We start from the raw sequence: 8,897 nt of genomic DNA, 5'->3' as shown, positions 1-8,897 counted from the left end.
TTTAAGCAGGTGGATTTAAGTGAGTTGGATTCCAGCCTGGTCTACACAGTGAGTTCCAAGACAGCCAGGGCTACACAGAGAAACCTTCCCTCAAAAGGAAACCACCACAACAACAATAACAAAAAGAATTTACTTTATTTCTATGTGTCTACCTGTCTCAAATGTACCGGTATCATGGAGGCCAGAAGAAGGCGCTGGATCCCCTGGAGCTGTAGCTACAGGTGCTTGTGAGCTAGGAACTGGGGGCAGGCACTGACTGAACTTGTGTCCTCTGGAAGAGCAGGAAGCTCCCCATCTGATGAGCCACCTTCCTGGTTTCAGGTTTTTGAGACTCACTCTGAAACCCAAGCCTCACTATGCAGCTAGAATTCTCTCTTCCTTCTGCCTCCCAAGTGCTGGGATTACAGGCGTGAGCTATTATAGTCTTGCCCGACAATTATGTTCAGAATAGCTTCAGACACTTGCACCCCATATTAATCATGACACATGCATGTGTAGTTAAGTTTTTTTTTTTTCTTTTCTTTTTTTCGGAGCTGGGGACCGAACCCAGGGCCTTGCGCTTGCTAGGCAAGCGCTCTACCACTGAGCTAAATCCCCAACCCCCCCCCACCCCCCACCCCCCGTCTTGTTTTTTAAGACCTTGTCTTTCTTCACTGGCCTGGAGCTTGCCAAGTAAAATAGGCCAGAAGTCTGCCTCCCCCAGGGCCAGCACTGCGAATTCACTCTCTTCATACCTCTGTTGGTTCTGTATCCTTAAACAGCAAGCCTTTTGCTGACTGAGCTAACTCCTCGGCCCTCTCTTTTACTGGTTGCTTTGTTGAGAAAGGCTCTCATCTGGTTCAAGCTGGCCTTGAAGCCTCTATGAAGCTGAGGATGACCTACTGCCTCTACCTCCCAGATGTTAGACCATCGTTAGGGGGTTTGTTTGTTTGTTTTGTTTTCCAGACAGAGATTTCTCTGTGTAGCCCTGGCTGTCCTAGACTTGCTTTGTAGACCAGGCTGGCCTCAAACTCACAGAGATCCACCTGCCTCTGCCTCCCAAGTGCTGGGTTCAAAGGCATATGCCATCATGGCCCTGCTGATATTCAGTTTTTAAGAGCACACATTGCTCTTGTAATGAACCTGGCTTCAGTTTCCAGAACCCACATGAGCTCATAGCCTTCCTAACTCTAGCTCCAGGAGATCCTATGCCCTCCTCTGGCCTCTGTGGGCACCTGGAACGCATGTGTCACACAGACATACATGTGGACAAGGATTCACAAAGTAAAAAAAAACAATTTTTTTAAAGTTAGCTCTGGCTGTCAGGATGGCTCAGAGAGTGAAGGTGTTTATCTTGTAAGCCTGGTGACTTGAATTCCATCTCCATAGTCCCCATGAAGTAGGAGAGAAGCAACTCCACCAGGCTGTCTTTGGACCTCCCCACACCAAAACAACAACAACCACCACCAATGACAACAAAAGCCAAAACACCCACACACTGTCTCCTTTTACACAATTTTAAAAAAAGCTAAGCCTGGCAAGGTGGCTCAGTGGATAAACCAGGCTTGATACCAAGTCTGACAACCTGAGTTTAATGCCCGAGGAGAAAAGTACCTGCCACGGTGGAGGAGAGAACTTCCCTCCACGGTGCACTCTGCCTCACATCCAATGCTCACCCAATAGTAAATAAATAAATGTGATAATGAAAAAAGTGTAGTGTTAGACCTTTTCGCATTTATCTGTGTGTTCAGTCAATGGGAGAAAGGGCAGCGCATGCCTGGAGGCGCAGGTTACGGGGAACTTACCAGGGTCACCTTCACTAGTTTCATAAGAAAGCAACAATAAGAACTTGCTTAGCTTATTGCAATGCAAGCAAACTCTAACAAGGGCAGCATAAAGAGAGCTGAGGGAAACCTTTGTTCTGGAATAGGAATGGTATCATACATATTGATGGCATATGTTTTAGAAATACTTAAAAAGTAAAATTTTATGTGACTGTGAAGCTGTTACTTAAATTTAATGATTTTATGGAAAAAAAATCATGTTAAATTATCCAAATATGTGGGGCTGGAGAGATGGCTCAGTGGTTAAGAGCACTGACTGCTCTTCCAGAGGTTCTGAGTTCAAATCCCAGCAACCACATGGTGGCTCACAACCATCTGTAATGAGATCTGACACCCTCTTCTGGTGTGTCTGAAGACAGCTACATATACATAAAATAAATAAATCTTTTTTTAAAAAGTTATCCAAATACTTAGGTTATACACTTACCAAGAACCAAGAAAACTGCTAGGCAGTGGTGATGCAGGCTTTTAATCCCTGCACGTGGGAGGCAGAGGCAGGTGGATCTCTGAGTTTGAGGCCAACCTGGTCTACAGAGGGTGTTCCAGGACAGTCAGGGCTACACAGAGAAACCCTGACTCAACAAGCAATCAAGAAAAAGAATGAGGGCTGGAGAGATGGCTCAGCGGTTAAGAGCACCCGACTGCTCTTTCAGAGGTCATGAGTTCAATTCCCAGCAACCACATGGTGTCTCACAACCATCTGTAAAGAGATCCGATGCCCTCTTCTGGTGTATCTGAAGACAGCTACAGTGTACTTATATATAATAAATAAATAAATCTTTAAAAAAAATTTAAAAAGAAAAAGAATGAAAGAAATCAGACCTGATACTGCTTTGATGTTTTCTAATCCAAGTCACTCATTTGATATGGGAAGAAAAAGAGACTCTGATGACAGTGACATCTAATCGACCATCCCTTTCACTTGGGAGAGTCACCAAGTACTCACAGCAAGATTCTAAAGTGATGTCTTAGAAACCGAACACTGGTGGAGGGCTATTGTTGACTACTGTGGTGTTCTGAATGAGAATGTCTCCTACACGGTCGGCTGTTTGTACTTTGTCCCCAGTCAGTGGTCCTTTTTGTGTAGGTCTCTCTTGAAGGTGTGAGAGGAGAAAGTACGTCACTGGACAACTCAAGGCCACACCGCCTTTCCAGTTCTTTATTTTCTCTGCCTCCCTGCTGCTTACAGAATTGTGAGCTTTGTGCTCCGGCCTCCATGCCTGCTGTTCCTGTCATGACAGCCTCTTATCCCTCTGGAAGCACATGCTTTCTTTTTTTTTTTTTTTAAGATTTATTCATTTATTATATATAAGTACACTGTAGCTGTCTTCAGATACACCAGAAGAGGGCATCGGATCTCTTTACAGATGGCTGTGAGCCACCATGTGGTTGCTGGGAATTGAACTCAGGACCTCTGGAAGAGCAGTCGGGTGCTCTTAACCGCTGAGCCATCTCTCCAGCCCATCACATGCTTTCTTTTTTTTTTTTTTTTTTTTGGTTCTTTTTTTTCGGAGCTGGGGACCGAACCCAGGGCCTTGGGCTTCCTAGGCAAGCGCTCTGCCACTGAGCCAAATCCCCAACCCCCAGTGCCTACTTTTAATGATGGTCCTTAAACACTTTAACCTCCCTTCTAGCCCATCACCCACCAGAGATAGTTGGAAAGAAAGGATGTGGGGGGAAGTGGACCTGTTTAGAAATGGTTCTTTGTTTCAAATCCCATCTTCGGTGTCAGGAAATCTACAGTTCAGTTCACACGTCACAGTTTGATCTACTTGAAAACACTTCACAGATACACCAGCAGTCCACTTTGGTAGTGTCGGGATAGCAACAGCGGTGGCGTGACCTAGCAGGGACAGCCTCAGTCAAACTAGCAAGAGTCAGCAGGAGGGACCAGAGCCAACAGTAATGCCAGGGAAAGTTCTCAGCTGTGCCTCTCTCAGTAGAGTGAAGATCAGCGAAGATGTAAGACCAACAAGCAAGCAAGCAAGCTAGGCTCAGGCTTGGTCACTGTCCGTGAAGTCCTATTTAAACTCCCTCCAAACATCATGTGTCCTCCATGAGTCTTGCTCAACCACCCACTGTAAGGTGGACCAATACATGTGTGTCATTAGCGAAGACACCACGCGTCCTTTCACCTGCTTGCTCTAGCAGAACATCCTCTCTCCTGTGTCTGCTTCAGTGAAGCACTCCTTCACGTGTCTGCTTTAGCAGACCACCACCCAACGCAAATGACTTTCTAAAGAGCCCTTAAGTTTTCACTTTCTCGTGGCTTATTTTTTCTTTTTTGGTTCTTTTTTTTTTTTTTTCTCGGAGCTGGGGACTGTCGTGGCTTATTTTTTATTCATTTATTATGTTTAATTATGTGTATACGTTTATGGGGGGGGTATGGTCCCATGAATGCAAGTGCCCACAGAGACAAGAAGAGAGCGTTGGAACTCCAGGACAGTGACCAGCTGCCTGGTGTGGGTACTGGGAACCCAACTCCTTCATCCTGTCTGCTGAAGGGTTAAATATTTTTAATTGAGCTACTTTCCTTCTTATATTTTCTTTTTTTTTTTTTTTTTTTGGTTCTTTTTTTTCGGAGTTGGGGACGGAATCCAGGGCCTTGCGCTTCCTAGGCAAGCGCTCTAACCACTGAGCTAAATCCCCAACCCCTTCTTATATTTTCTTAAATAAACCATTTGGTAATAATTACAGATTCTCTTGCAATTATCACAATTAGAAGGAATAATATGCATAACCCCACATAGGCTTTGCTGGAATTTGCTAAAAGTAGATCAGGCGGGCTGGGGATTTAGCTCAGTGGTAGAGCGCTTACCTAGGAAGCGCAAGGCCCTGGGTTCGGTCCCCAGCTCCGAAAAAAAAGAACCAAAAAAAAAAAAAAAAAAAAAAAAAAAAAGTAGATCAGGCTAGCTTTGAACCCACATGCCTCTGCCTCTCAAGTGCTGAGATAAAAAGTCTGTGTCACCTGGCTAGCATTTTCATTTTTAGATCATGCTCACCTCCTAATTCACTGTTCAGACAGTGGCTTAGCAGTGATGGTCTCTGTGTGTGTGCATGTGTGTGCGTGTGTGTGTGTGTGTGTTTGTTAAGAGGAACAGCAAGAAGCGACTCCCAGCTTCCCAGAAGCTGTAGAGGGTCAATACGAATGACTTTCTCTTCTAGGAAAATGGTCATTGCTTTTGCTCTTCCTTCTGATCAGGCAGGAAAGAACACATTCTTCCAGTGGGTAACTGCTCAGAGGCTGCCTACCTGCTCTATCAGCAAACACAGGTGCACAGAGCCATCGGGAAATAGCCACAGGCCAGGGTTTGCTGGCTGACTTCCCCCTGGCGTGACCTAGGCTGCTTTTACAGTAGTTCGACATAGGATGCAATAGATGGCCCCTTTCTTCAAATGGCTTCATTTGCCAGAATGAAGCATGACTGCTTTATAATGCTTTGATCCTTCAAGGCAATCCTTGGCTGACTCACCATGATGAATCTTACTTCACGAGTCATTTGCCAGAATCTGTCTCTGCCACTGCCCTGTATGCCTGCCGTAACTTTATATCACAGACCAGGAAAATGACACTGGAGGGAATTCACAGAACCACTAAACTACACAGGATGGGTCTGGGCCATTTACCTCAGGTTTCGGTGTCTCCCAGGTTATTGTGAAAGTTATAAGTGACTTGGTTTTTTAATCACCATGGCATCAGAGGGAGCTCATTCAGCTCTACTCAATAGATCTAGGATTGTTCCTTTCCCCGTAAGTCCCGCTAGGCAAAGACTAGGTAATAAATGCTTTCTATCCCTGCAATGGTCTGTTCTCAAGAACATACAAATCCCATTCAAACAATGGGCTCTGTGCGGAAGACCTGATCCATATCAAAATTGCATAGAGGATCATGGTTTTCTGCCTGGTGGCTGGCATGAGGTTTCTGCACTCTGTTGCTTCTGTCTGTAGATCATGAATGCCGTGAGCATCACCACCTGTAGAGCCCCACTCCTAGGAACAGTCGGGTGTGCTTGCCACTGACATCAATCCTGTGGTTCAAGACCCCTGAGTGGCAAGGCCAGCCTTGTTTCTGGTTTCAGCAAGTGCACCTTGCTTCTGACCATGAACTGTGACCTCTGCGGTCCTGTTAGATGGAGTCCTCTCATCTCACTGGTACCCAGGGATCCTGGCTTCTTAGTAGCTCTGTTGCCCTCACCTGAAGAATACAGAACCCTCTCAAGGATGCTCCACTTACTTTAAGAGTGCATTCCAGGGCTGGAGAGATGGCTGGAGAGAGGTGAAGAGACTGCTCTTCCAGAGGTCCTGAGTTCAATTCCCAGCAACCACATGGTGGCTCACAACCATCTGTAAAGAGATCCGATGCCCTCTTCTGGTGTGTCTGAAGACAGCTACAGTGTACTTATATATAATAAATGAATAAATCTTTTTTTTTAAAAAAACAGTGCATTCCTTGGGCATATACCCACAAGATGCCCCAACATATAACAAAGACACATGCTCCACTGTGTTCATAGAAGCCTTATTTATAATAGCCAGAAGCTGGAAAGAACCCAGATGCCCTTCAACAGAGGAATGGATACAGAAAATGTGGTACATCTACACAATGGAATATTACTCAGCTATAAAAAACAATGCCTTTATGAAATTCATAGACAAATGGTTGGAACTGGAAAATATCATCCTGAGTGAGGTAACCCAATCACAGAAAAACACACATGGTATGCACTCACTGATAAGTGGCTATTAGCCCAAATGCTTGAATTACCCTAGATGCCTAGAACAAACGAAACTCAAGACGGATGATCAAAATGTGAATGCTTCACTCCTTCTTTAAAAGGGGGAACAAGAATACCCTTGGCAGGGAATAGAGAGGCAAAGATTAAAACAGAGACAGAAGGAACACCCATTCAGAGCCTGCCCCACATGTGGCCCATACATATACAGCCACCCAATTAGACAAGATGGATGAAGCAAAGAAGTGCAGACTGACAGGAGCCGGATGTAGATCGCTCCTGAGAGACACAGCCAGAATACAGCAAATACAGAGGCGAATGCCAGCAGCAAACCACTGAACTGAGAATAGGACCCCCGTTGAAGGAATCAGAGAAAGAACTGGAAGAGCTTGAAGGGGCTCGAGACCCCATATGTACAACAATGTCAAGCAACCAGTGCTTTCAGGGACTAAGCCACTACCTAAAGACTATACATGGACTGACCCTGGACTCTGACCTCATAGGTAGCAATGAATATCCTAGTAAGAGCACCAGTGGAGGGGCTGGGGATTTAGCTCAGTGGTAGAGCGCTTACCTAGGAAGCGCAAGGCCCTGGGTTCGGTCCCCAGCTCCAAAAAAAAAAAAAAAAAAAGAGCACCAGTGGAAGGGGAAGCCCTGGGTCCTGCTAAGACTGAACCCCCAGTGAACTATTGTTGGGGGGAGGCCGGCATGGGGGGAGGGTGGGGAGGGGAACACCCATAAAAAAGGGGAGGGGGAGGGATTAGGGGGATGTTTGCACGGAAACTGGGAAAAACTGGGAAAGGGAATAACATTTGAAATGTAAATAAGAAATACTCAAGTTAATAAAATAATTAAAAAAAAAAAGAGTGCATTCCAACCGGGTGAGGAGATGCGCACCTTTAATCCCAGCACTCTGGAGGCAGAGGCAGGCAAATCTCTGAGTTAGAGGCCAGCTTGGACTACAGAGCAAGTTCCAAGATAACCAGGGCTACACAGAGAAACCCTGTTTCGAATACCAAAAATAAATAAATAAATAAATACATACATACATACATACATACATAAGTAAATATAAAAATAAAATAAAAGTAGAACCCAACAGATGAGTCAATGCTACCGAGGATATGAAGGAGATTCATGGTTTCCCTCCATCTTAAAACAACATCGTCATTGATTCCCTCTGTATCTAGGTCGGATCACACTGAGGGCCAACATCCATGGGCTGCCACTCACACCAAGTCCTGGGGTGTGCCTCTGGCACTGACGCGTTATGGACTAACCGTATCCTCATTTTTGTTTTCTATCCGACGTGGTGAGCTCCGAGACCACAGTAGTCTCCTGGGTCAGTGGGAGACAGATGCGATATGTTGGTTCACTGGAGAACTTAGTAGTTACTTCTGATCAGTAACAGTCCCTCCGTGGACACGGAAAACAGCAACTCGAGGTAACCGATCTCGGATTCTAAGTGCTCCAGTAAGATCCACATGGCCCCGGGTGGGGGCAGCAGAGGGACAGCAGATTCCTTCTGACAGGCTCTAGTAATTACACCTTAGATACGAGATAGACTTGCTCTTATTTTGTGAGTTTGTAGTTATTTTTGTAATCTAACCAGCATACATTTTTAGTGTGTGTGTTTGTGTGTGTGTGTGTGTGTGTGTGTGTTCACATGTACCTGTGTGTCAAGTATACATGTACCTGAGGAAGCCAGAGGTCAATTTTGAGGATCTTCTTTAGTCATTCCCTGCCTTACCTTTTGACACAGGATCCCACTGACCTCCGAGCTGGCCTAACCAGACTGACAGGCCAGGAATCTTCCTCCTCCTCTACCTCCTCGGTGCTAGAATGGACATGGTAGGCACTGGTGATTGAACGCAGGCAGGTCCTTTATGCTTGGACAGCAAGAGCTTTATGTTCTGAGCCATTATTCCCTTTCCTTTTTCTTAAACTATAAACTCTCAGCAGAATTTTCGCTTTCCAGACAAGCAGAATGTATTTCTGAAATACAGTTCTTTCAAAACTACAGCGAAGACTTAGCTGTGATTTTGAACACAAAATTTACGAAGGGGGCATAAGAGTTTGAGAGCAACTGATACCCAGATGTGATAGGTAGATGGCGCGGGCCTGTAATCCCAGCAGCCGGGAGGTGAAAGCAGGAGGATCAGGCGCTCAAGGTTCCCTCTGGCTACTTAGCAAGTTCAAGTCCTGCCTGAGCTACATTGAGACCCTGTGTCAAAAAACAAAACAAAAATCAGAGATTGGGGGGTTGGGGATTTAGCTCAGTGGTAGAGCGCTTGCCTAGGAAGCGCAAGGCCCTCGGTTCGGTCCCCAGCTCCGAAAAAAA

Source organism: Rattus norvegicus, chromosome 8 (assembly GCF_021556685.1).
Source record: "Rattus norvegicus strain SHRSP/BbbUtx chromosome 8, alternate assembly SHRSP_T2T, whole genome shotgun sequence".
Lineage (NCBI taxonomy): Eukaryota > Metazoa > Chordata > Mammalia > Rodentia > Muridae > Rattus > Rattus norvegicus.
The sequence above is the reverse complement of the archived record's forward strand: the minus strand, read 5'-3'. Positions refer to the sequence as shown.